The 27,692-nt window shown below is 44.0% G+C and overlaps 1 protein-coding gene and 1 long non-coding RNA gene across 3 annotated transcripts in view; one reads left to right on the top strand and one right to left on the bottom strand.

Moving 5' to 3' along the window:
* Positions 1–1,158: 1,158 nt before the first annotated feature.
* mafa (MAF bZIP transcription factor a) overlaps positions 1,159–27,692 on the bottom strand; it is a 65,117-nt gene continuing 38,583 nt past the window's right edge. The window contains exon 3 of one of the 2 annotated variants that reach the window (XM_029143792.3): positions 1,159–9,017. The gene's annotated coding sequence lies outside the window, so the exon portion shown is untranslated. Of the gene's footprint in view, positions 9,018–12,038; positions 12,973–27,692 lie in introns of those variants that run through there. The other variant, XM_055507204.1, reaches the window with a different exon arrangement.
* Positions 6,271–27,692, top strand: part of LOC114851911 (uncharacterized) — a 166,127-nt gene continuing 144,705 nt past the window's right edge. Inside the window, exon 1 of the long non-coding RNA XR_008694105.1 lies at positions 6,271–7,795. This is a non-coding gene — a long non-coding RNA (uncharacterized LOC114851911). The remainder of the gene's footprint in view (positions 7,796–27,692) is intronic.

The raw sequence follows: 27,692 nt of genomic DNA, 5'->3' as shown, positions 1-27,692 counted from the left end.
CTCTCAACTCCACTCATGCCTAGAGAGGCCTGCGCTTGCATGCCAACAGGCACTCTTAAACCCACAACACCATCCCCCAGTCGACTTCACAACACAGACACACAGTCTTGTTTTTGAGTTCCCACTGAAGTGTGACAGAAGCCACTTGACAGGTGACACACACACACTTGATGTTATCGGGTCAGGGCCAGAGATTCAGCCTCTTGAGTGATGAGGGACTGTCACTCGCATTGTTTACCTACGCTACAGGAGGGGAGAGAAGGGAATGACAGAGAAGAAGCAAGAGCCTCTTTCTTCCTTTGCCATATATCACTCAAGGGGAAAGGAGGGGAGCAGAAAAAGAACCTCTACATGTGGAATTTCTGGCCACAACCAGTGACTCAACTGTGGAACAATAATATCTGAGAAGATTCTCACAGTAGACATGATAATATGGCCCATTTAATGGGTTTCCACTGAAATGCCACAGCTAACAAGGACTCATGGGCTAAAGTGCCCTTCGATCATTTAGAGAAATGTGCTGATGTCGTGTCACAAATTGATGTGGCTTTGTTATCGGTGTTGTCAATTGATTTCACCTAGGGCGATAATGAAATAACCAATTGAATGTGTCCTCTTGTAAACAATTTGTCGGAATCTACGAAACACAAACAAACATGTGCTACTAGCTCTGTGTCAGTGACCTGAGGAATGTGAGTGAGTGAGTGATAACCTTCACAGAACTAAAACCCACTCCTTTAGTTGCAGGCAAAGTGCACAGGTTATGACGGAATGTCTACAACTTCTAGTGTGTGGTTTCCTTTGTTTATTTTGAGCTGCCAAAGTGAGAAATATTAACCATGGGCACTCAGTTTAGTCAAGGTGAAGTGAAACTTCACTTCAACCTCTTTCTCCATCTGACACAGCTGGGAACCACAGGTCAAGGGTCATAGCTTCTGAGACTGAGCTTTCTTTGTGTTTCATCATTAATGTTATGAGTGAAAAGAGCCACGGTAGAAGAGACAGATTTAGCAGGACACAAACTCTCCTACAGGCTTTTTGTGTAACTATAACATTTTATTCTCCTCAGTTTCATTTTCTGTGTCATTAATTTTATCCTTCATGTCTGTGCAGTGTCATCGTGGGAAATATTCAGCGGACAGAGCAGAACATCACATGTTTTCTTGTTATAATTATTTATTAAATTTAAAATATCTTTAGCACAGGTTAAAAATTAGACACTTCCATCTACCATGAGCGCCTCAGGATTTAACATGGTTCTAACATGGTTGAAAATAAACACTCTTAGAAACCATAGAGAATTTCTCCTCACTTCCTCTGTCGCCGTCCTCATAAAATGTCACATTAGAGCTGCTAGGGCAGAGGCAAATTTGGCATATAGATAATTGTTGTTTTCTCTGGAAACAGTATTAGAAACAAGAAAAAAAACATCTTCAGAATCTCTTCCTTGCAAATAATAATTTGGTCAATTTGGAATGAGTCAAAATTGCTTGTGTTACCAGCTTCATGGTTTGCTCAATGCTTTTGCATTCATCTATCAGAAACAAGTGCGTGCCATTTAAAAGAACGGCACACTTTAAAGCTGGTGATATGTCGTTTTTGGTAAGAAATGAAATGGCAGCGCAGGTTCTACTGCTTTTAAGCTCAACCGTTTTGCCATGGCATATTATTGGCTGTGTTAGACACTAAGGATATGTACTTAATAATTAAATATGCCCGTGAACGTGCAGTGGCAACGGAAAAACCTATGGAGAGTATGGTCAGACTGCCGTCCTCATCTTATTCCACAAACCAGTGATTTATGGTCCTTTTTGCCTCAGCCCTACCTTTTGAAACATAAAAAGATAACATGTAACATGAGCAGAGCACTGTAGTAAATGGCAGGCCAATGCATTAGTTATCAGTAAGAAAACATTAACAGCAAAGACATATATTTTCCAGTTCTGAAGTCGTTTACAAACCATTTCCGTGTTCACAATTTATTTAGTTTTCTCTTTTTTTCATCATTACATGCCATATGAGAAGTCTGGATTATAAAAGTACCTGAACAAATTGCTTGTACATGAGCATGCATAGCTGTTTGGTATTTACATCCTATTTACAGACTCGAACTGAGAGGATAAGGATCTACAATACGATTTTCCTTCATGTGTTTCATTTACATTTCAAGGATGGGAAATGAAAGGCAGCCTCATAGCGGGACATGCACATAAAGTAGAAATGTTTGCTTGACTGAACAAAGTGTTTTGTTTTATTCCCTATCGCTGGACAAGGAATAGCTCAATTCTGTAACAGGCTGTGTCTCTGACCACTACTTCATTGCATAACACAGATCTATTTTTTTCTCCCCTTTGTCTGTATTGCGCACCAGTCTCTGAACGCAGGGGGCTTGGAAAGGTTAATTTACGATGTTAACTCTGCCGTGAAGGGAAAAGCAAATAGGAAAGAGCATGCACAGCACCAGAGAAGGACATTAAGCTGCGGCTACATCTTTCTCTTTCTTGCTCCCTCTATCTGTCCAGTGATAACAGTAGGGCCCCCTGATGTGTACAAAGACACAGGGTTATCATCATCCATCACTGCAGACATACTGAAAGGATCTTTCACCAGCGACCAGGCTGTAAGCAGGGGCACCCTACTGACACTTCTGTCTTTTTTATTCATAACCACAGAAAAAGTCTCATCAACATAACACACAAGGAATATAAAAAAGACATCTATTTAACAGTGTAGTTAATAGAATCAGTGTAACACAAAGAAGAAGGCATTAAAAAAAAACTTACAGTAGTGCTGATAAGAGTCAAATAAAAAAATACAAATATGTCATTTTACATCAGTAACCACATTTATGCTATGCTTGTGTCAGTTCTTGTAGAAAGAATGGAAGACATTGATATACGGCGTTCAGACTGCAGACAGCAGTGGTAGCCTGCTCATGGGGTGTTGCAGCCATTAAAGATATTGCTCAGTTAGTGGGAATAACATCAGTATTACGTCCTCTGTTCTCCCAACTACTGTAGGTCCTTTGTCCACCACCAGCTCATTTACACTCAACCTGTAATAAAGGCAATCAGTAGCGCAGTACACTCACTGGGGGTCCATAAACACTTGATTTCACACAACTGCCTTTGATAAAGGAGGGAGGTGACTGCCAGAGCATGTTAATGTGCTTTCCCATAAAGCTTATCTCTGACTGGGGTCACAGAGGCCAAGTGGCAAGGGGCTGATCGCCATAGCAATAAGACCCCAGTAGCCGTTACTGCAGCTTATGACCCCTCTGACAATAACGGCGCCGACCAAGGCCTTCCTTTGGATAATCAAACCCGTCGTCCAGGCCCATGTGGGAAATAATGTGGGCATTTACTACCGTACAATTGAAATGAAGGCTGAGCACAAATTAACCCCTGGCAACAGAGATGGGTCTTGTTGTGATAAGAATTACAAATTTATTATAAATATTTAATTGTCAGTGAGCAGCAGTGTTTTAAAAGCATGTAAGTACAAAATTATGGGCTGCCCCATATGACTGGTCCACAGCCACGGTCTGAACACAGGAATTCCAGGAGAACAACAGAAAGAAGTTGCATAATTATGTTTTTTTTTCTGTTTTTGTCAGGTATCTGTGATGATACTGTATAATGAATTTGAGCAAAGATGGGAGCTTTGAAAAACACTTTGATAGCATATGGTTGTCCCCTGCTGCTTCACACGCGCTGCTCTGTAGGGGGCCCAGAAGGCATGTATGTGTAACTTTTCTGGACTCTACAAACTTTTCACTCCTCTTAAACTGAATGATTAGGCTCCGTTCACAGCAGGGGAAACAGAATGTCTCCTAGCGTCTCCCCTGGAGCCACTTTAATCTTCATTTTACACCCTAAAGACAAACCCTAATGTCCCAGTAAACAGAACCAGGCTCCATAAGGGTAAATCACATCAATATTATTACCTGTCTGGCTGTCCTGTGCACTGAACCTTGGTGAACACGTCTCTGCGAGATCACAATACCAAAACGTCCATTAGCTTCATCAATTGTATTTCAACGCGGGTAAATTGGAATTTAGTTAAGCAGTTTTCCTGCCGTTAATTTTCTCTCTAGGTTCTGGCTCAGGTGCAGGAGACTAAATCAAGCTGTCGGGAGCCAGACTGCACAGCTAAACGGTGCAGGCTCAAATGCCACCTGTCCACAGTTTTTTTTGCGATTTATTATTTCCCTCATTTATTAATTTCTGCAGTGGCGCCTTCTACCCGGTGCTTTAAGAGTCACTATAGCTTGTTTGTGATTTTTAACATCACAGCCAACAGTAATTACACTGTCATTTAGGCTTTTTTACTAAAAGCATGAGCTTTCCTCCATTACCTAATCAGATGTTACTGATTTGTTTTATGGTGTTTTTTTTCAGTGGCATTACACTGGGGTCAGCCCGGAGCGTTTCTTTCAAGGCTTTTGGTTAATCCCCCCCCCCCACTAAATCGTCTTGGGAGCATATCTCATCTCATTGAGGGGCTCGATGGCTAACTGTTCAACCAGAGCCCAAGCTTATGCCCAGGCCTGAGTGAGGTGGGAGTGAGGGCTTCAAAGACTCTATTATTCGTCTGTCATTAGCTGTGTGACATAAGCGGGTCGGCTCCGTCTTTTCCGCTGTCTCTTAGCACTGTCCTCTTCCAGGATATCTTCCCACTGAAAACCTTATGACTTCATACTCTACATTTTCAGCATTTGAGGTTTGATTTTCACTCTTAAGATCTCAAACGGCCGAGTGTTTCTGGAGTGAGTCGTGACGTGCACTCATAAGATGATGAGCTCATTTTTCCAGTCTGCCGTTGGCCTGGGGGTCAGGATTAGATCTGAGCAGAGAAGCTGACAAGGATTGCCTCGCTGTAATTCCCCGACCTTTGAACCCACTCCCACTACCCCAGCCCTGTCTGGCTTAAGGTCAGTTAATCATGACACCCCGCCAGACACACACTCCCAGAAATACTGTGTTTGAGAAGGGGCTTTACAGTACATGAGTGTGTATAGGAAAGTAGGAGCAGCTTCTATTTACTTTTTATTCTATTTTATTCTTTAGCTAAGAGAGAAACACAAGTGGGTGATACTAGACATCTTTTGGTTCAGACACTGAAAGGAAACAAGGTGCCAGATTGTCCCTCAGGCCTCTCAGCTCTGTTATTCAGTGAGGAGTGAGTCTGATTATGTTCTTTTTGACTCACCAGAAATGTCACATACAGTAGTTCTTAGCAAGAGCAACCATCTGCGAGTCAGAAGGCCTAATCCTCATCCTCAGACCAGCCTCCTTTGTGCCTTTTGTTATCCTACAGGTTGTTTTTCCTTCCCCTGTGTTCCGTTTGTGCGTTTACTCTTTCACTTTGCCCCAATGTGTATCTGCTTCAGTGGTCCACAGATGCAGTACATACACAAGGCAGCCAGTGATGACACTAATGAAGTGTTTAGTCAGGGGGACATGGACTTATTAACCAGTTCAGGGAATACGCTAGATGGTAATCAAATAAAGCAGAGATAAGTGAATAAGCTCTATGTGCAGAAGAGTAAGCTACACACAGGATGTACCCTGAAGCCGTACTTAGGCTCATTATGGCATTGAGAATTAAACTTTCAACTTCTTTATGTTAAGTGCAGTCAAGTGGCTTATTTATACAGTTGGCGACAGAAACATCAAGATATTTGTGAATATCTATCTATAAATAATTTATCAGACACGCGGTGTCCATCCTAATCTAGAAACAAGAGTGTCGAGCTGCTTTATACTGCTACCACACTGACGACCAAACAGTGGACGGTGGAGGCTGGAGGGACTGAGTGTAGAAAAAGACAGGAGGTATAAGAGTGAGGTAAAGAATGGTAGGAACCAAGTGTCTATGAACAGAGGAAGGAGAGAGATGGAGGAAGGCTGATTAAAGGGGCCCCATGCACGGGAGGCAGAGGAGAAAAAGGCAGCGGACGGGGGCCCAGCAGGGGGTAAATCTGAACCAACAGAGCTCTGTACCCTTCGTATACCTGACCCTCTCCTCTCTCCCCATATCCATCATGTTAATATACCTACAGCATGGCCTTCTGGGTATTATATCTTTGACCTGTGATTACACTAACAGCTTATTGTTTGCACACTGAACAATCCCATTATGTTGACGATCTGTTTACATACAGCCTTGCTGTTTAGATTAGCTTTGTGAGGGAGAGAGTGTACATGCGCGTCTGAGTCCACACACACACACACACACGCCTACTACAATATATACAGTATAGTGTAGTAGAGTGTGTACATCCTGGCCAGGGTCATTTCTAAATGAAAGTGCTCTCACTACGTGACTATTGGGGGAAAACACAGTATTTACAGTCAGAGGCTCGTAAAACAAATCAAGCTGTCACGTATTTCCTGCAGCTGCACGTCGGAGAAAGTGAAAAGCTCAGAGAAGCTCAGCACTTGCTCGCTGTCTTCGTCTCACGTTTGAGTGACACGCTCATCCTCCCTGTGTTCTAAATCTTCTTTAACTTATCACTGCTAAGTCATAAGTCGTCATTTTGAGTTTGTTTACATGCTGACTCTAAATATGCTGAAGTGATTCAGTGCCGTGTGACGGTGTTTGATTTAAGATCTTTCGTCACCTATAGTCAAAGTGATGACACACAATGCGTGGCCACTGGCATTCTGCTCATAAGTGTGGTATCGTGTACAGTGCAGCTTAAAATTTTAGCTCCTCTCTCCACAACCTCGGTGAAGTGGTTAGTTTAACTGTGTCCAGAGAGTACAGCTGTAGTGGGCGGCCTTAAAGAACCATTGGGTAACAGGTATTTAACCACAAGGTTGAACATCTGGTGGAGCTGAGGGCCATGCTCATTAACACCAAGTTAACCTCAGGCAGGACGTGAGGTCATGACAGACCAGAGAGCTGCATGATGTGTAACAGTTTGAGGTGAAGAGGTTATTGAACTCTCTAAGGTGGCTGCTTGCTTGGAGAGAATATTCTGTGAACCGATAGGAATTCTTGACATTTTAGTCCGAATCTGCTGTTTTATGTCTCCGAGCCCCACTTCCTTTCTCTGCTCTGCTCCTGGAACTTCTCTGGCAGCACATGGGCTCATTGAGATGTGCAAATCCTTTTGACACAGGATGAATAGACAGTTGCTGGCAGGATGCCCCGTGCCACTTTGTGTGTTGCCACTTAATTGGAGCGCCCCAGTTTGCCTTCCCTCCTCTCTTCTCCTACCAGCGCTCGCTAGGGCCAGGTTTTGACATCAAAGGCGAGGTTATGTGTCCCTTCAGAGAGCTTAAAACTCATCAGTTGTGTTTGGCTGAGGAAGATCTTCGGGATCAGGAGCGCTTAAACTATTTTTGTCATGTTAGTGTGCATTTCTCCAGTCAATTTAAGGAGCTGTAAAGCTGACAAAGCATCACATTGGTTTAGAGTTTGCCTACACTACCTACCCCCTCTATGTTTAATGGTCATGTTCCTTCTACAAGTCAACATGCAAAGTACAGCATCTGAGACTACATGTACTGTACATATATACAGCTACATATTTAGGTGTGTATGGCTGCATCTGAGTGCATGCGCTTGTGTGTGTGAGTTTGAGTCAACAAACGTTTGTTTTTACTCCTCCCCATCGCCATGTGGGTCCATCGGCAGCACTTGGCGCCGAGCGACGCTCCCGTCACGAAGCAGTGGAGACCTCAGCGGAGACGTGGGAGCAGTAGAGGGGTCACTGAATGACAATGACTGAGCCGTCATTGTTTTCCTCGTTGCACAGAGAGGTAGAGGAAGCGCGATGATGGAGGTGAGGTGTTCGATACTGTTTTCCATGCAGTGGTTTTTCTGAGAGGGCGTAACCTTCAAGGCTGTCTGTTCGTCAGCTCATCGGTCCGTTCGGTTATCTCCATAGTCCATAGGAGATGGACGTCAAGATCCCCATGTCTACGCTGCAGTCAGTGAGGCGTCTGTATTTCCCATCTACAGGCTCAGGAGCAGGGCTCTGTTTTTAATCCACACATGGAAGAAATGGCCCATCAGCCTCACAGCAGCTTTGCCACAGCAGTTACAAACCACACATGGAGACACGGAGGATGTTATTGCCAGAAAAAGAAAAGGAAGGCAGATATTGGAAAGCTTTTGTTGGTAAACATAAACAAAAAGTAAAAAATATAAAAATTAAAATTCAGCGTACCATCTATTGATGCATCTATTCCAATATACAGATAAAATCAATACATGATATGTTGAAGTATGTCTTTAACTATCAGGAAACAAATTCAAGTATTTTAGACTTTCAAACTTGTTTGTTTGAAATATCCACTTATTGAGATTTGTGATCTACTTGGGGATTGATAAATATACACTATAGTCTGTTCCATGCTTCTGTCCTCATTCATCTCTATTTACATGTCCTAGAGTGGATATCGGAGAGGAAGACTAGACTGTTAAGTGAAGACAATAAGAAGAGTAGGATATTATTTTTACACTCCAAATAAGTCTCTACTAAGAGTAGAGAAATATTACTGGAAATGATAATTACATGGTCTCTGAGGAGGTAATAAGAATACTGACTTTATTAACCGTGAATACTCTATCCAACTGTAGAGACTCTAGAGTTAATGGTGATGGTTGGTGAGAGTGACTTGGTATGCTTCCTATATTAGGAACTGGGTTTTTATTATGATCTATTTACAGAAGCATGCATCGGTTAACTTCCCACCAAAGAGAAAATAGTCCTTCCAATGCGTTATCTGACGCTGTCTCATGAATATATCACGAGTCTTTGTGTTCTTTTTGTTTTTTTTCCGCGTTTTATAGAAAAAAAGCTGGAAGTAAAATATCAGGGTGGGAACCAGGAGGAGGAAGAGGCTTTCAAGAATTACGCTGTGGGGATCTTGAGGGATTTCAGCAGATCTTGTGTATCTTTTGTTCTTCAGTGAAGTCATTTTTGAATGTTGTGCTTTGTGTGCGTCTCCGTGCGATTGGTCCGCCACTCTGATGTCATCAATGCTCCGACATCAGGATATCTGTTAAGAGAAAGAAGCGAAAGAAAGGATTTAAAAAAAACAAGGAGCAGTTGGACAAGGGACGATAAAACATACAAAGTTATCAGCCTGACTCAGACCACCTGTGGTGTGAGCTGTACAGGACCGTTGTCTGAGCTCCCTCCCTCAGGCCTGGGTTTATGGTGACACACAGTGAGTCAGAGGTTTTGGGGGCTGGGTGGACTGTGCTGTGCCAGTGTGAAGACAAAAGGCAGAGTGACCACCCTGTGAGTGTACATGGCAATCCCACTTGGCTGAGATTCAGAGTGACAGTGGCGTCAGCATGGGGGGTGACTCTTTATTCAGCTTCAATTAAGGTCAGGGAGAGGCGAGTGGCTCTGCTAACAGCGTGCGTGAGTCTCCTCTGTGCATACATCGCTTTATGTTAATCACATTTTGCTGCTACATTAATATGGGAAAACTTGCTTCTTTACTCTGTTTTGTCTGGTTTTGTAGCTCATGTACCGGGTTGGAATGATTCATGTAGCCTGAAGGGCGGCTTTGTGGGTGGGCCACGCAGGCAATAGTGGGACCCAGTTACTGTCTGCTGGAGAGCCAATTACACATACCCTCCTGTAAAGTTGCCCAGCCTGCACCCATTATGAATCACCATAAACAAAGCAAGTATTGACATTGCTTTGCCAACATTAGAGCCTTGCTCTCACCTGTAAAATGCGAGGGCATAGTTGTACACCTGAGTCCGTATTTACCCATCACCTCCTGTCTTCTAGATGTGTTGTTTAACTCAATAAATTGTATTGAGTGGATATTTCTACTACTAAATGAAAGAGTCTGATTTACCATTTTTCTTCTACTTCTATCGGCAGAACCTGGACAGTATAAGGTTATGTAGGTTCTCGCCATATAAATGTAAAGTCAGGTCGGCTTTACACCACTTGATTAACACACTGACAATAGCTGAGGACACAGAACATGTGCCTTTATAAAACACACAGTCAGGGCTTTACTGTACATTGCCCCGTCATGTGACGTCTGTCTTCAAACCCTTGCGGTCTATATTTTCCGTTTTGGCTAAACCGTTGTAGCAGCACGGCAGCGAGCCATGTTCTATAAGCTAATATCCTCACAACTAAGATCACAGCCGTTGCCCAAGGGCATGCTACATCTACTCTCAGAACAGGAACAGTCAAGAATCCAGCCCTTAAAGACTGAATGTGGTCCCAGGGTGTGTGATAACGGAGTATGTGATGGGAATGCAGGGCCATTTGGACCTCCAAAGCCAGGTGTTAGCACTTCAGCTCACTGCTTCATCAATAATTGACAGAGGCAAACCAATCAGAACAATTTGCTCCCCACAGCGAAGTGCTAGAGCAGCCTAACACCGGTGAATCATTAATGAGGCAATTAGCTGAAATGGTTAGACGGTTAGCCCTCACTGGCAGCGCTCATGTGACGCTACTGCGACAGGTTTCCTCGTACAGGAGCTGCACATGATGGAGGGACGGCCCGCGACAACACACACCGACGGAGGGAGTCAAAGAACACCACTTGGAGACGGAGCTGAGCCTCCTTACAGTTGGAGCGTAACTTGTGTTGTCGTTGCCAGGCCCCTTGTTTGTTGACCATGGCTCAGAGGGCCAATAATGGGAACAAACCCAATTGGCCATTACCATGGGAGATTGACCTTTATTGGTTGTTGTTACCACGGCACAGACCAAAGGACCAGTCTGCGGGTGATTCAAGTGTGGGCGGGCCTTTATGGACATTGATAAAATCGACCTGAGTGACATCACTCAAACATCGTGGTAGCAACAATAACAGCAAAGGTGGAGTTTGCCTTTGAAGAGCAGAGAACCTGGATTGTTGTGTGAGAGCAAAATCAAAGCCCCAAGGGAGCTGCTCACAAAGCCTCATCGATCGGCCATATTGGAACCATTTCATAGTTTATCGATGCCGCTCTGCCTGCTCTCTCAGCCCTGGGTTCAGTATAGGCTCAATTAAACCAGCAACCTTGATCTCAGGAACAAACCATCCCAACACTACATAGCTGCATGGATCATTCTCCAGCACACACCCCTGCACAGCCATATCTAACGTAAATATTTTAGTCGCTGTCCATTTTGTTTAGACCGGACGAGATTTCAGTTTGGTTGTTTATCAGCCATGTGTTCCTCATTAAAAGCTAGTTTCCTAGAAAAAAAGGCACTGATTCCCTTTTATTTCCAGCTCCCCAAATATTCTAATACAGTTTCAGTTTCAAGATCGTTCTGTGATGAAAGGAGTTGGTATGAGAGCGACACAGAGAGAACATATGGTAGTACAGCTATAGAAGTGTGTACTGTAGGGGCCTACATTCGATTTCAATAAAGTGTGCTACAGTACAATATGATCTCAGTGGTGATGGTACAGTATATGAGACATCAGAAAACCGGATGGTGCCTTTTTGACTTTTGACCTGCTTTTAGGTTGTAAGTCGTGTGCATAGTTACGAATGCATACTTTGCATAGTTCACTGTGGAGCCATTATTTACAAGTTACATATCATATGAATCCGTTCGTGTGCAGAGAATAAAACTGTCCCTACTCACCTACTGCTGCTAATAATTAGGCCTGCAGCGTATGGATCCTTCATCAAATCACTACTGTCTAATTAGTTATGACGTGTTCTATTGCCAGTGTGATGTCGGACGAAGCAATTTTCAAAAGGCAGAAAAAAATCAAATGAGCTGCTTCAATGCCCTGATTTTAATGTTTTTGAGCACAAGTTCCTGTAAAGATTTAAAAGCATTTCCTCCAGTGTATTGGCAAGTTACGCTTCACAAAGCATCATTTCAGGAATAATTTCCTACAGTGGAAGCAAGGAGTTCACAAGATCAGAATTCTTTCTGGTTTAAGACTCGCCTCAAACGGAGCTTGCAGCTTGTGCATTTTAATAAACCTTTACACTTTAAGCAGCAATGAGCCTGATTTGTACACCAATAGTAACAATTATTACCATTTATTGCTGTTTTTAGATATCACTGCTCAGAGCTTCTCTTCATATACATGGCCTGTGTGCATAATTACCCATTTGGGGGAAAGTGACTAATTGATTAGTAGCTGGGTCAACCTGTGTTGCTGATATTGACACTTGAAGATATTGTAGACAGCTATTCTCTCTTTAATGATTGCTCTTCTCTTTTACAGCCCTCTCAGGATCTTATCTTCAATAAATATTTGCAAACAGGAAATTTGCAGTGTGACTTGAGAGAGTCATAACTGTGGCACCTATGTGTTTTGAGATTAACATGTGATTAAAATAGTAAATCAATATTTATTAAGCAGTGGTACAAACAAATGAGAAATGTAGAGAGGTCATAATAAGTCACTGGGTGAGGCTGGTCCTTTTAACTATTAGAAATATACAGACAACTTGCAAAATTACTTTAATAAAAATCTATTAGAGACACAGTAAATCACAATGGACGAACAAACACGTGCTGCAACACAACTGCAGGTGGCAAACCCTCACCGCAACCAGGACCCCTACTCTTCTAAACCATACTACGTAAATGTGGAATTACCACTTTAATTTATTCACCACAGCCATCACCCTAAAAGACTTTCATGCTTCCAGCTGCTACCGCTGCAAAGAGAAAACACCTGAAACCCTTTTCCCTGTCGCTCAGCGCAGAGAGGAGGGATTGGGCTGCGCTGTCCGTACTTTCCGGTATCTACTGGCATATGAAAAAGAGAAGATGTTAAAAGCTTAATGGACTGCTCTCCTTATTGTTTAAAAATTGCTTGACATATAAATGGCTGAAGAAAACATTGGTTGGCCTCAATTATGCATTGAAAATAAAGTTATGAGCTAGTGGCTGAATTATTGATGCTGGCACCAGGAACAAGAGCGTGTTGGCAATGTGTCACTGCTTTTTTGCTGATGCTTCATCTTGTATTGATAATTTTTCATCTAAAAAGCCCATGAAGTCTTGATCTGTGAAAGATGGAAAAACACACTGTGAATATTGGAAATCTAATGCAATATTACTGGAAGAGGAAAACAGATAACACAACATTGAGTAACGTAATGGAAACGTAAAAATAATAAAAATGTTATGAGACAGGATATAACTTGAGTTGTATTGCAATGTAAGCTCCTTTTAAATGTTATATTTCCATATTTCCACCACGTGCCTCATAGGTGTTACATTAATGACGGAGTCTTCTACCACCTTTGTGTGTGTAGCATAAGTGTGTTAGCGCACATTACATAAAGCAGAAAAGCAGTGAGCTCGCCTGCCTCGGGACTGTCCCATAAGGCTGACGCACTTCCTGAGATGCAAATGCTGGTTCATCTGCCAATAGCCTCTTTATCTTATATGTATCATAGAATATGGCTTAGATAACAGCACACTTACACAAGTGAACATGAGCATCGGCCCAAGGAGAGCGAGAAAATAAAAGACTTTAGGAAAATAATCATCTTAAATTCTATATACTTCACAATGCACACATGGATACAAACCCACTGCAGCCGTGTTGTGTATGTTTGCTCATAATGCCCTCGGTGGAAAGTCGTCTTGTTTTTGGGTCTGCGAGGTCAAGTCGACGGTGACTCACACTGCAGCGAGCGCTGTAGTGACGCCGCCTGACCGCCTGTCTGTTAGTCATCTGTCTGTAAGGTCAGCGCCCCTCGTTGCTTTAAAGTGACGCCTACTCTTATCAAACCTGCTTATGCTCTGAGCGCATGACGCCAACATCATAGAGGAATTACTGCTTTTTTATTAACTTCACACACCTGCTTCTGAGCTCACGATAATTATTAGCAGCTCAAGTTGCACCCGGTTCTTATCTGTGTGTTTCTGGAGACTTTTCTCCACAGTTTGGTGAATTCAAAGTCTGATTACCCAATCAGATCCTGTGTTTGCGGCCACAATGAGCTGCACTAAGTTAGGGTGTCGAAATCTGTGGCCATGTGTCGATGTCTGCACAGCTAGGGCTTTCAAGTGTTATTTTTTTAAGTGCACACTGAGCTGCCATTCTCACAGTTCATTTAGTTTTCCATGACATAAATGCACTGTTTCATTTAATTGAGCATGTTTATATTTTTTATATTAGGGTGAAATGCAGAGAAAAACAATTGTGCTTCTTTGACTGACCTTTGGTTCAGAAAATTAATTAAAACAATAGATTTATACGTGTTTGTTTAAATGTATGCTACAGTATATCCGAGTCCTAATACGGCCAGAAGGAGGAGTAATTGTTTTCAAGTTCAGTGTTACTGTATGTTACATGTTTTTACATTACAAACATTATTGTAATATTTTTATTCATATTTAAATATTATCTATGCATGATACTGAACCTTATTTATGCACAGTCAAATATATAAGTGTACTATTCAGAAGCATAGTGTGTAGAAAGCCTGGCAGCTGACATTTTCAGCAGGCATAAAAAAAAAAGCTCAATGAATCATATGCCAACGTTTAAACACAGAAAGGTTGAGAGGATGACACCGACGGGGAGATCAAAGCGAAAACACAGAAGTGAAACTGAGCCGAAAGCCAAGCGTCTGCCGTATTTCTCACGAACCGTAATGACTGGCCACGGTCTGCGGCCCGAGCCGGGCCGGGCCGAGTTTCCCATTCCACACGGGCTCCTGTGTGATTCACTGAGTCATGGTTAATGTGGTGCTGCAGCACAACGTTGCAGTGGATGCTTGAGTCAAACGGCGCCTGCATCAGTTGCATATGTGTCGGGCTCTCAACGCTCATGGACGCCCTGAAAACCAGCGTGTGGATATATTTGTGCTGTGTGTCAGTTTCATGCCGCCGTGACTCAACTCCTGTCATGCTCCGTTGTCTTAACTCTGTACAGATGACTGCTGAGATACTCTTACTTTTATTTCCGATAAATGACAGATTTTATGTTGAACTGGCAATCAGAGGCCACTGTTAACCTTTCCACACCTCCGCAACAGCGTGTTTTTCACCTCATCTGCGAGGTGTGAAGAGTGTGTGTGTGTCTGTGTGAGAGAGAACCGCCCACTCGCTTCGCGTTCAGGGTCCCGTAGTGTTCGTCCGTGGAGGAGATCAATAGCCATCAAACCACTAAAATAAATACATTTATCACACCCTGATTCTTGCTCCGCTGCACTACTCCTGCGTGTCAGGACTGACGGCGCTACCGACATGTTGTGCTGCTGCTGCTTCTGCTTCTGCTGCTGCTTCCTAAACGGTCAAACAACGCATGGATTGTAATTATCTGTATTTTTAACACAAGGCTGTCAGAATTATGACTTCCCCCGGCTGAAACGGAACAATGCTTTTGACCGTGTCCTTTGTCTGTGGGATCTCGAATCTCATCACCTTGTACCCCCCCCCCCCCTTCCGCTGCAGATAAAGAACAGGCGTTTGAGTAATTATGGTGCATTATCGCCAACGAACGTTTCATTGCTACATTTTAAGCTGTGTAGTGAGCGGTGACAAACGAACGACCATTTTAATTTCTGTCAGGAGGAAAAACACATGGCTAGAGCCAATGAAGTCAGCTCTCTCATTCTGCCACTGACTGAGACCATCTGGACCAAATAAAGTTTTTCCCTTTGAATCAACAGCTGTTGGAAATTACACAGGAACACTCCTCCTCTATATATCAGGCGCTTTCCTTTCTTTGAAAACCAACCATGTTTGTTTTATGGTTTTATTTAAGTGCCAGATTTGCCCAGTGCTCACAGAACACAACTAAATAAAATATTACTTTCTTAATGCACCTGTTTTCTCCCGCTCCCTCTCCTCATGCGTGTTGTTCACAGCGTGTCTCGCCCTGCTGTGGTGGTGATCGAATGGGTTGACCATGTCAGTCAATCTGTCAGCGGCTGACAGTTTTACAACACATGCACTACACTGATAGGTACCATCATTCATGTAACAATTGCCCACTGCACTGAAATCAGAAGGGAAGTGAGTGAGAGGATCGGAGGAGCGAGCGGCAGCTGAGTAAGAAGTGTGGTTGTGACAAGCGGCGAGAGGAAAAACGGTTTTATCTCAGGTTCAACCATGAAACCGTATTGTTTTTTTTTTCTTTCACATTTACATAAGGTTTTTAGCTCAGAGGTAGATTTTCCTCTCTGTACCGCAAAGATGGAATCATTGTGGTTTTCTCTTTCCACTGACCAGAAGAGAATTTGTTCCAGTCTGCTGGCAGATGAGATTTTGACACTTCATTTTGTCCTGGATCATTATTATAAGATCAAGTCAATAAAGCAACCGTCATGCTTTTTGTCTTGTGACGACGTCCTGCCCACCTTAACACATCCTGCTTACATCTAGTTCTACTTTTTAGCTTTTTCTTCTGACGTGAAGAAAAATTAACTCTTTACTTTCTCCAAAGATAAAACCATAACGATGGATGCGAACACAGTGGAACAAGTGACCACACCAAATAGTCAGCAACAGACCAGGGGCGCCGTGTTAAAATGTTTAAGCTATTTACTGAAAATCAATGACGTTCCAAGTGGGCAAAAATGAGCCCACAGGAAGACTTGACTGGCTAATCAGAGCAGAGTGGGGGGGGGTGACGGGAGGCCTTTAAGAAAGAGAAGCTAGAGCAGCTCAAGTGTAAGTAAATTTATCCAGACTTGCTGTTTGATGAATTAAAATGAGAAATTCTAATACATAACATAAACTCAAGGCACTTTAGAGACCCAGGGGAGGAAATTCCCCAGAAAGAAGGGGGCGATTGCTGCAGAGAAAGGAGAGGCAGGCGGGCCAATCTGTTTGTCTGTTTATGGGGAATGGCAGCAGATCATCCACCCTGCTCCGTCATATGGGAGCCAGGCTCTCACAAAGCCGGGCTTAATGACTCGATTTATTCACCCTGTCACTGTCTCTTCATCTTTTCCTCTGTTCTTCCCCAACAGCCTTTTTTATATGTATCTCCACTTTTCTTTTGGCATGTATAAAGTCTTACCCTCGGTTCTGGGTAAAATAGTTTAATGGGCTACAGTATGTTCCACTACAGTCTTAGCTGAGTTTCTCCTGCTTCTCGGTCACGTGGGCACCAAGCGGTCAGTGGTGCTGTGGGCGTCTGTTCTGCTGCTCGTCCCTGACGTCCCCGCCACCGTTGCCAAGGCATCGATCAGGCTGTAGATCTGGAAGGTCTCTCTAAAGCTTTATTTTTAAATCCATGCTGACAGGTGATGACATGATGGAGACGGGGCCGCTGAATTGATTGTGTCCTCTCGTTCCTTCCGCTGTCCCACTCGCGCTCCCCCTCCGCCGCCATCGCTCTCCTCGCTCATCTCTTTGTCCCATCGCTCTTTGCTCTCTGTTCCACCCCCCATCAACTCCTCTTCCACTCATCGCTTGGATGTGTCAAGCACAAGATGTCAGATTATTTCCCAGCAGACACTGCGCTGTGTGACAGAGGACTTGAGCTGTATATCACTGGGTGACACTTCCTCCACGTACCACCCCCCCCCCCCCCCCCCCCCCCCCCCCCCCCCCCCCCCTTCCTCGCTCCGCAGACAACATCAAATATACCCAGGCCTTTTTGATCACTTAAAAGACTTGTATTAGGAGAAGAGCCGGTGCTTAAACAAAAGCAAACAAAGTGTTTCATCTGTCATGTTTGTCAGTGAGCCATATGTGCAGCTTTTCTGACAAGTAGGTGGTAAACCACATGATATCACACATTATAGGACTCCGGAACAAGTCAACTCAGGCACCCAGCGATGTCAAGAGAGGCAACATGGCCGTTGTAAAGCGTCACGTACTGTAGCTAATGTTTTAGTTTTTCAGGCTGTAGGATGCCAAATGGTTTTGGGTGGAAAAAAGTTATCGTGCAATAATATATTTAAAAACATAAAATCCCATCAGCTTTCAGTTTTTTTATGTTCCCTGAAACCGGGCTTCAGTCCATACCTTGTAATTCTAATTGAATGCACCGAGGGCTTTGGCACGGGCGGGGTCGGCCCAGAATGCAGGCCAAGCGCTCAGCATATTGTTTCTATGGCACCTGTCCCCCTAGATTAATAACTCCAGCGTCTGCGCTGGCAAAGCGCGCATGGATACCCGAAATTACAATACTAATTCAACACCAGGGATTTATACCCCAGCCTCTCGCAGGATTTATGACAAAGTGAGCAGGAGATCAGGAGGGAGAACGAGCGGGAGAGGAAGAGAGACTAATAACGCTAGCAAAAGTGATTAGCTCAATGGGAGAAATTGTGCGTTTGTAGTCCTGCGATTATTATTGTGTTTCTCATCACATAATGAGTTTGAACAATGCAGTTAATGGCATTATTGGCGAGCCACCAGAAACGTGGTGTATATAAGCTTGATAGCACTTTTTCGTCAATAAATCACTCCAGTGCACATGGCAATATTTAAATCTATGTTATTAAAATTGTTGGAACAACACTATCAGATTTATGTTGTGTTATTTTATTATGGATTGATTATCATCATCAAAGGCATGTCTGATTTGTGTGGAGGCAGCTGGAGCGTGCTCGCTTTAATCCATTTTGATTGCTCTGCAGAGGAATGCCGCTGCTTTGCTTGAACGGACACCTAGTTGCCGTGTCCCCGATTGGCTTGGAGGGAAAATGAAGCCAAGTGTGTTCCCTCCGTCCTTTGTTCCCCGCATTTGTTAGCGCCACACACAGACACATGGACCTGTTGAAAAGAATATCCTTGAAGTCTCGTTTGCCAGGGAAAACGCGTTGCAAATTAAAAAGCACTAATAGACTGGTGTTGCTGCCTCTTTACTGTACTGTGGGTCATTTATTTTTTAGGCATCGCGAAAAAGCCAGCAGTGTTCAGTTGCAGAAGCCAACCAAACATAAAAGGCACTGGACTTTTCAAGTAGTTTAAATTTCATTAAAATGGAAAAGAGATGGTGGGAAGAATAAAAAGAAACCAGAGAGAAACAGTAAATTAAACGAAGCAGGACTGTGACTCACAAATACAAGCTCTGCTCCCTGATTTGAATCTAATTATAGTATCATGTCGGGTTGTTTATTCTGATTCTACATTAGAGTATAAATTTAATAAGACTGAACAATGAGGGAAGAGATCAGTCTGAGGGAATTCAGCAGAATTACCAGCTCTCACAACTGTGACAGCCCCGAAATTACAATTGAGTTTTCCTCTTTCCCGCTGTCACGCCGAGCTCCTTTTGCTTTCCTTCCTTTCTCGTTCACTCTCTCTCGCTCTTTCTGACGGCTCAATAACAGGTGCCACGCTAAGAGAGCTGTTCCAGCCGTCCCTGAGTGGTTGTGTCAGCAGCAGCAGCGTTCGGGTTGAGCTTTCCAGCCTGCTCACCATGCAGGAAAAACGCAAAGAGAGGAGGAGGAGGAAAAAATCGTTGTGGTCCCCAAATGATGCCCGCAGGGAGCCATCGTGCGCTAAATTTTGCCGGGTGGTTCTCCCCTGTTTTCTGTCTTGTGGCCCCCGGACTCCGATTTACAGACGGAGCCATATTGGGCCTTTCTGCATGGTGGGGCCCAAGCAGCTGTGTTCAGCAGAAACACAGGACAACAAAATAAAGAAATAAATAAACAAATCAACAAACGCATAAGAAAAGCTTATAGTAAATGCTTAAATAGGGACTTTTTGTGAACCATCTGCAGAAAATAAAGCGTGTGGCTGGACCGTGATTGGACTTGGACAGGTTCGGCCTGACTGCTTTAAAGTTCTCATCACTGCGTTTCCTGGAAAGGCTCCAATCTACATTACTGACAAATTCAGGTTTTAGTGCGTCTGCTCTGACTGAAGAGCTCATTTAGTTCACGCGTCTGCGCTGATACAGACACTGCCTACTGTAACGCAAACAACGCCGCCCGTCTTCCTGATTGCTCGTCTTCAAGTGCGCTCCTTGAGAATATGAGAGGTTCTCGGCGAAATCTATGCAAATGAAGCTGCTTTGTGAAAAGACGCATGGCTGCGCGCGCGGCCCGAAGCGGGCAATAATCACAGGCGGATTGTGTGCAAACAAGAGACGCTAAGCACCTCAAACCTCTGCGAGTGACAGAAACACACAGACAGAAGCCAGGCGCCGGAAGAAAGAGATAAGTCGCTCAGGTGATTACTCACCTTATGTTTCACTGATTAGCAGCAAAACATCATATCTCATATTTACCGTAAAACTTTTTTCTCTTGAAGAAATTAGCATCAGAATTTTAAGTGCAGACTGTCCATCATCAGGCATTTGATTTTAATCACAAGTGCACCAGCGAAAGGACTCAGCGTCTCGGCATAATTCATATGGTTTTTAATGGAGGAGCAGTCGAGAGATGTTAGCGTATAGGTAATCTAAGTTTAGCTTCCATACCATCATGGGCCGTTTCATTTTACGCTCACAAAAAAAAATGATAAATTTCAAAGGTGACCTGATGGGTTTCATTACAGCTGATTGATCGGCTTATGTGCGGGTGTCACAAAATGGACAGAGCAGACATAGTACACCTTTAAGATCCTACAAAGCCGGACAAGTACAAACTAATGCCGTGCATTTAAATAACAGTGCAGACCTGTTATTTAAATGCACGGCATTAGTTTGTACTTGTTTGCTCCTGTCTGCTGACATGAACTGTTCATTTAAAAGAACGTGTGAAGTTGTAAGAATTGTCTTTGACAATATACAGTAAGGGATATAATGTAAAATAAATTAGCTTTATTTTCATTTAGTAACAATTTTTAAAATATTAAATCACAATATAAATTCTAAACATGAAAAATGTTAAAGAATTATTTCATTAATACTTTTTTTAGATACTGTAATGATTTAAACCAAAGGGTTTATCAGAAAAAAATCATTATGTATAAATATCCTTCCAGCAGACAATGAAAGGAACCGATAGGAAAGCACAACTGTAAAAATTAGGAGAAATGGGGAAAGTTCCCTGGTAGTTATTTTTGTGGATGCCCATGTTTGGGAACAGCACGGGATGTGAGAATCTCTCCTAAGAACTAGTAAATAACCTCAGCAATTCATCATCAAAACAAGAAAGAAATGTCAAGGGTACAGGGGTTCTTTTTTTTTTTTTTGTTTTGTTTTGTTGAGGTCACACACACAACATAAACAGCAACACGCATGCAAAAAGCCTTCACACACACATACAGTACACACACACTGCTGCTGCATCGTGGCCACACTGCGCCGTACAGAAGTTGAGGCATTGACAAATCACTGAGACCTGAAAGTGGGGCCGAGGTGGGACTAATTGAAATGAACTTTAGAAAAAGGGGGGGCAACACCTAATTAAAGATGAACTTTCTGTCTTGTTTGTGTTGACATCATGGGGCCTAAATTTAAGCTCATCTTGTTTGGCCAAACCTGGCCACGCTGGCTAAAGGACTTCTACGACACAGAGAAGGAATAAGGTCATTGCTTCTCCTTAGTGAAAACATACTTTTCAACATACTTGCAACACTTTTTCTGTGTGTGCGTGTGTGTGTGTGATGGTGCCATTCATTATGTAGCGCTGTTCCTCAGAGAGCCTGTACTGTGGTGCATATGGTATCCTGTGCTGGTTTCAGGCCGCTGCGTACCATGTGAGCGCGGCTGGAGGATAGATGGCTCTGTGCATTTGTTTGTTGCCATTTATTGCCTGTTCTATTTTCTGTATTACTTAGTCGGGGACACGGCCCAGTGCAGGAGCTGTGAAGTTTCCCGCTAACGGGCTAATTCCTCAGTGGCTGTTTAGAGAGTATCCAGCAGTGCTAAGTGTTCTCCTCTCTGTGCCTGATCAGAAAACAGGACCACTTTAGTCAGTTTGTTTAAAGTCCCTGGAGAAGGCTCTCATATCATCCTTTTACCCACCCCATCCTTTCTCCTCCTCAGTCTGTCTCAGGCTCCCAAACACACTTGCAGTTCTACTTTGGCTCTTGCTAACTTACGTTGCATATTAGGCCGATCAAACCTGACGCGTGCAAATGACTCTGTTGATCATGTTTCCAGGTCTGTGCATTATGTCTATCTTTAGCCAATTTAAAGTTTGTTTAAAATAAATGTAAGAGATGTGAGAGAGGCTTTTGATTGATTGCACTCTGTAGTTTGGTTTAATAGAAAGCATAAATGCTGATGGTGCTGCACCGACGGATGGTTAAAGTCACATGCTGTAGAAAGCTATGAGGAAATAGTGTGGCTGGCAAAATGTGCCTGTAGCTGAAACGCTATCCTCACGCTAAATGTGGTATATGTTAATACTATATATTATTAATGCTCCATAGGTAATGGTAGATAAAGTCTGTTGAACATTAGTGTTTTTACAGTAAATGTTTGTATCCTTTACTGCCTTTCATTCACACTTAAAAGACATAAAGAGAGAGTGTTGAGATGTGCACGACCTGCGTGCGTGGATACGACACACAAGCAAAAAGGATGCTCTTCACCGGGCCATAATAAATTCATTAGACAGGTACAGTGCTTTATACTATATTCATATAAATAGATAATATCCAAATCATATCTAAATAAATTGTCGGTGCATATTTGTATGATTTCACTATTCTCTGTATCGCTAGATAAAATAATCCTATTTTTGTTAAACACACACAAACTGACACTTATAATTGTATTCATTATCCAAATTCATCATTATATTTAAAAGTCCTCAGCTATGGCTGTATGTTCTGTTTTTGAGTGTATCCTGACTCCTAAATCCATAGAGTCACATATTTGCAAGGGAAATTTTTTTAAATTTATCCCACAGCAGGAAAACGCATTCTGTCTCTGTCTGTGTGTTTTCTGTGTCCTGCTCTGTTCTTCTATCCCCGTGTAAAGGTGAAGTTTCCTCACAAGAGCTGACAAGTGTGAAATTACGATAGGAAGTGCTTCATACCCTGCCATTTACCTTCTTTCATTACCGCGCCACGCACACACTTTCACAGCCGACGGCCTGATATGGCCGTCATTTCTTTAACCAGGAGTTTAGGAAAATACCACGCACTCCATGCGTGAGAGTTTTTGCCTTCAGATTCTGTCAAACGTTTGTCCTGAAAGGCGTCTGCTTGCCTTTGCTGTGGTTTTCAATATTGAGATACGGTACAAAGGTAGTGGATATGAGGTCGACAGTGAAGCTACAGGGATTATAGCACCTCTATGCGTCTGCACCACTAGTGTCAGCGTGGGAACTTGATCCATCTGATTTTGAAAAGATCACTGGTCCACAGTTAGTCACAGAGACAAAGATGAGAAAGAATAAAATGCAGCTTACTGAATGTGTTATACATTAATTCACAGCAATGCTAAAAATAGTGATTCTTACAATGACATGTACTGTATTCATGCATGTAGCGCTGGGCAGCTATAAACATGGCAATCCTCTCCCTAAATATGGAAGTCCGTGTTCTAGAATCATGAAAATCATCATGCTGTGCGTGTCTTCCTCCTAGTTAGTGTGTGTGCTGTGTGAAGGTTATTCAGTTGACTCTGTGGCCAGAGGAACTGAGAGACGCCAGGCGGTCATAAGTCTTTGTCTTTCAAGACTGCACGCTGTGTCCGTATCGCTGTTGCAGCGTAATTGATACAGGCTCACGCTGTTGAGCTTAACAGAGCCCCATCGTGGCCTTACACTCAGATCTCTCACAGCTGTAGGGCTCAGAGCACTGAGCTCTCTCTCTCTCTCACACACACACACACACACACACACACACACACACACACACAGCTGGCTTCTGGCAAGATCACAGCTAAAGAGATCCAGAGCTGGTTAGACTAACACTAATGGAGATGAGCTGCCTGGTTAGTTCAATGGAAAATTGAGCAGAGAGTTGATGCTTATTTTATCACAGCAGTGATGGGGTCTCCAGGGACTCCACAGCCAGCTTCCCCTGACTTTAAATCTTTCTGAAACAAAGAAGGAAAATATTGTGGTGTTGGTAAAAGAGCTGCGTGGCCCACTACAGAGAACGCTTTAGTGTTCCACCAAAGCAAATGTGATGGATGATTTTCTTCTAAATAGCCTGCACACAGGATGCGTTTGTGCGGCCGTGCTGTGCTCGATCAGTGTTCCTCCACTGACGCGCCGCTCTCCTCACTTGGCTCCTTAGTAGCGAGTGCATTAAATCATGTCACCAGCCAGTCCGGTGAAATCTGGGCCACACCTGAGTGCACGTGTCCTGCCCGGCAGCACTGTAGCGTAGTAAAAACTACAGAGGATCAGCGGCAAGCAGGAGGAGGTCCTCTGCTTTTATCCCTCCACCTGACATTCTGTGACATTTAAAAAGTCGTTAAAGGTTCGAGCGTGCGGAGTGGGAGAGCGCAGCTCCTCAGGCGGAGAAGGACCCTCACTGCTGTCACCAAATTAAACCTTGTTGGATGAACTGATTACTCCGTCAAAAAAATCATAGGATTGCATTACATTGTTCTGGGAGGATGTCTGGACCGTGTTGACAAATCCTAAAGGCTGTTATAGGAGACCTCACCTCGGTTGTCAGACTGACTGCAGCCCATGGCTGGACTGGGTGTTGTGTTTTATTGTGGTCAGTGCTGGCTGTGACACAAACACACGGGGACTCTCAGAAGATAAGAGTCTCCTCTTTTATGAGCCTCTTCCTCTCCACCTACAAACAGCTATTAAAGTGCAGCCAGATCTGGCTCCCGCTGCTGCTGCTGCTGACAGCTCATGTCCTGCTATTTGTCCATCTCTGGCATCCGTCTCCATAAAGGCCTTGCTGTAAAAAGCCCTGCTGACCTACATCGTTAGGAGCCGACCCTGTCTTTACAGCAGTAAATGTTTGTTTAGGGGCAGTCCCCTGTTCTGAAGCAGCGATTAGTCTCTGGTAGAGAGAGGAGCCCTCAGGTTCAAAGCCCTTCCTCCACTGAGAGGCTGTCAGCTCCAATACTAACAGAAAACACAGACAGAGAAATGCAGAGGCAGAGACAGGACAGTGATTACAAAACCTCAGCTCTCTGCTCTGGGGCCGTGTACTGCTCCCCTGGAGAAGCAAAGAAAACACTCCCCTCCTCAACTCAATGAACTGACAACTGGAGGCGTACAAGCGCTGTAGCTGGAAGGAATTCCTCTCCCGCAAAAGGTAGTTTGGTGTACGCGCTTCGCCCCCACGGCGTGCACGGGTACAATGTAAATATGTAGAGCCCTGTCTAAGAAACACGCTAGACTGAGAAGCTACTGTATGCGAATCCGACTAAATAACCCTAAGACGGTTTTCTTCTCTAACAGCACAACAATTAACATTTTCCATCACAGAATTTAATATTACAACGCACAGTTCTGTGTGTTTTCATGCCCTCGGTTCCACAGGGAACGTGTTACTGGAAATCCGATCCCAGAGAGTGTCTGCAGGTGGTCGCAGCTTTGTGATGTGAGCTGGTTATACGTCTACATGGCAGAGAAAGTTATGAGTTCTTACGTGACAAATAAGAAACTAGCCTCTGTGCACAAGTGTTTCTGACTCGCATCTGAGACGATATGTACGTTTTACAACATTGTGCTTCACTCAAGGAATTTCAGGAGCCCTTCTCTTGTAAATCAGTCAGCTAAGCTTTCCCATTTACAACACGTATCCTGGGACTGTATGCATTATAGAGGAGCGGCACACGGCCCCATGCCTGGATCTTATAAATCTGTCTGTGTGCTAAAAGTGAAAGTCCACCGGGTCACGGTTAGACCTCTGCCCATCAATCTGAGACGCACGCTCTCTGCACAGGGAGGTCCCGAGATTCTTGCAATACACACAGAGGTAAATGAGTCCCAAAGATGCTTGAGGGGACATAAGTCACAGAGAAAGGAGATGGTGACAGTGACAAAAGCTTGACACAGCTGGTCTCCTCCACTGTACAGTAGGTGTGGCCCCGAAGAGGCGTCTCCACCCCCAAAACCCTTCCAGGGCTGTCCTCACTCCCCCCTCACACGGAGAGGGCAGCAGGACTTTATGATGGATGTTAAAAGGTTGATGGCTGGAGGTTTGGGGGCGTTTAAATAACGAGCCCGTCTGTAATACCCTGCGTGGCCCCTTTACTGCAGCACACGTTTAAAAGCGCCCGGCGCGGCTCCCTCGTCTGCGGGATGACAGGCCCGGGCCCGCGCTGCTCCGCGAGCAGGCACGGACGAATCAATCTCTCCCGCGCTTCTCCACAAGACGGATACATAAACCCCAAGGAGATTATTCCTCCGCACATAAACATCCTCCATTACCCATGACTGCACAAGTTCACGTTTAATAGCAGCTTTTTACATCATAAGCAGTCGCACGGCAGCGCGCGCTGCAGCCACGGCGCATGAACTCGGCTGCACGGGACTGTGTGCATTGACGTAGTGCATTTAGCCAGGCGTCGTCAAACCTGTCAGGGCTGTGTTTTACAATAAATACATTTAGTCACTACAGTAAAGAACATTAAAAAATGGAATACAGCCATATCCAGATCTCCCTTCGCTTTATAGCCACTTTTGATGAATAATTCAAGTAGCACTTTAAATTATTTACATAAAGGTTATAGTGTAATGTTATGCAAAAACGATCTTCCCTGTTAGCGGAGCTCTGTATTGAAGTTATGGGGCGATTGTTCTAACCCTCTGTGATACCGTACTCTGTACTACATGCGCTCATTGTTATTATATGGTTTTCATTACGATGTCTGTCAGCACCTGGGAACACCGCTGCTCCGAAGAGAACAAGATGCACAATTTTTAGTAACATCTTTTTTTTTCTTTCTTTGTGTGAACTTGTCCCGGCCAACCTGACCTGAATGTGACCGAGCTGAAGCCAAACGCGCAGACATCTGCTCCCTATAATCCTTCTAACTGCCCCCACGCGCAGGTCTGTGCCGCCGTCTCTGTGACACCGTGGCGTCACGGTAAACTTTAACTTATCTCCATTCATTACCCGAAAGCAGCTTATCCGGCAAAGGTTAAGGAGCCCCAGCTGTGAGTGATAGAAGCGGTGGAAGGCCAAGGGCGAGCTCCGCATGTGGACGTCCGTGCTGGACTGCGTTAAAGCAGGCAGTGGCTGAGTCCAGAGGGACCACGGACATTTGAGAGCAACAGGAAAGAGGTTTGAGATAAAATAGGAAGCTGCAGTGTCCCTGTGTCGGCACATGACCCTGCTGTCACGGCTCAAACACCCTCCATCACCCGGGTTCGCACCTCGTTGTTCTTATTCGCTTACATATTCCACGTGCTAAGCGTGCCAACCCCCAGGGTGCAATTTTAGTAGTGGAAAACTATCAAGGCGTCTTTGTCTCTCCCCCGGCGGAGCGCTCAGTAGACGCACACTAAAAACCGTCCCCTCAGACGTCTCCTGTTGCGCCGCAGCCAGAGACTGCGCCGGCGGCGACGTGCTTCATATCGCAAGTTTAAAGAGTTAAACAGGCAGGCTTTCGTCTTCTCCAGCAGCCTCTCGCATCCTCTGAGCCACTTAGCAGCGCCCATGGGAGCCCAGGGGTCCCAGGGGTAAACTCACTTTACAAATACACCTACAAATTAAACAACACAGGCCTCACTTCATTTCATGCCTGTGTGCTTCAATATGAAGCACAGTGTTTTTGCAGGAGTTCAGTTGATGTGTGTGTGTGTCATATAATTTTTATAGTTGAAGTTTTCACAAATGTTTTCAGATCTGATATTTGGTTTATTTTAGTACACACAAATAAACACATTATTTGCACTACGCTTAAGGAAAGGAAGTAAATATTAGCAGCACATATAAATGCCTGTGTGGAGTTTGCATGTTGTCCTCACGTCTGGCT

The sequence above is a fragment of the Betta splendens genome, chromosome 3, assembly GCF_900634795.4.
Source record: "Betta splendens chromosome 3, fBetSpl5.4, whole genome shotgun sequence".
Lineage (NCBI taxonomy): Eukaryota > Metazoa > Chordata > Actinopteri > Anabantiformes > Osphronemidae > Betta > Betta splendens.
The sequence above is the reverse complement of the archived record's forward strand: the minus strand, read 5'-3'. Positions and strand labels throughout refer to the sequence as shown.